The sequence below is a fragment of the Oncorhynchus nerka genome, linkage group LG3 (assembly GCF_034236695.1).
Source record: "Oncorhynchus nerka isolate Pitt River linkage group LG3, Oner_Uvic_2.0, whole genome shotgun sequence".
Lineage (NCBI taxonomy): Eukaryota > Metazoa > Chordata > Actinopteri > Salmoniformes > Salmonidae > Oncorhynchus > Oncorhynchus nerka.
Window position 1 is genome coordinate 50,058,611 of NC_088398.1, and position 1,238 is coordinate 50,059,848.

Here is a 1,238-nt window from a genome sequence, read left to right on the forward strand (position 1 = left end):
TTGGTGTCTGGGTGGTGCTGGACCAGTTGGTGGCTGAGGCTCTGGCTTGTGTGGAGCTGGGTCGTGCTGGAAGCCCTGAGGAAGAGGCCCATGTCCCCGTCACCAGCACTGGGTCCGGCAAGCAACAGCGCTGGCCTCCGACAAGGCTCTCATGCCCCTCAGTGACCTGGGGAGAGAGGTGGTGGAGGGAGGAAGAGAGAGAATGGTTTGTTAGTATGTGTATTCACTGGTGATTTATGTATTTAAATGTAAACTCATCTTTAACATATTTGTACAACAGGGTGTTGAAGTTATCAGTTGCATACACTCACAGAGTAGGAGTGATACTAAAACAATAATTTTGAATCAACTCTATTTGGCTGACCGAACAGCCACTGTCTAGCTGAGAAGACGTGGATTTGTTGCTTCTCTGATTCTTTACTCTCCTGTAGTTGGAGGCCAAACTGCAGTGCAGGAGGCTGTCACAGAGAGCTAACGTTTCCATCTCTCAGCTTCCTCAGAGCTCCGCCACGCTCTAACCCCGCTAAACTCTGCTCTCTTCTGGGTTAAGAAGCTGTGTGGAGGAAGTCCCAGTCAGAGGGGTTGGCCAGGAGGTCAAGTGGATTTCCAGCTCGCTCCATAATCCAGTTAACAATGGCTCCAACTCACCTCTTAGCCCTACGGAGCCCCAGGTAACCGGGCACTGTGTCACCTCGTAGAGGTTGCCATGGGCACCAAGAAGCATGGCGTCATGGTAGCTAGTTCATCCTAAATCTATTCTCTCTCTTCAGTCCAGTTTACTGAACAGTTATCTGATCTGCTCTACACTGGCCAGGATGACTGTGTTGGTGCTTCTCAATTCACATTTTTAGCAGAATTCAGCAGTGGAAATACCAGTCCAAATAGAGGCCTGAGATCATTGGGACGTGTTGACTTGCGAATGGCAGGGTACAGCTAAGCAAACACTTGCTGTGTACCTGACTGACAACGTAGCACATTTATCAGGCTAATGGAGGTGGCGCAGAGCTGAAGCAGGGGCTGCTGCATTATTTAATCCTCCGATGGCCTCGCCTGATTGGGATTCATGAGATCTGTAGCCCAGGGCTGGTGGGGGGCTGTCAGTAGAGAGGACAGGTGTGTGCGCGTGTCTGGTTGGCTTTTAGTGTCTCACACACACACTTACGGTCACACAAATGCTTGTCAACACACACACACCCCCGTCTGTCGGTGTGCGGCAGCCTCCTGTCTGTCAACAGGGC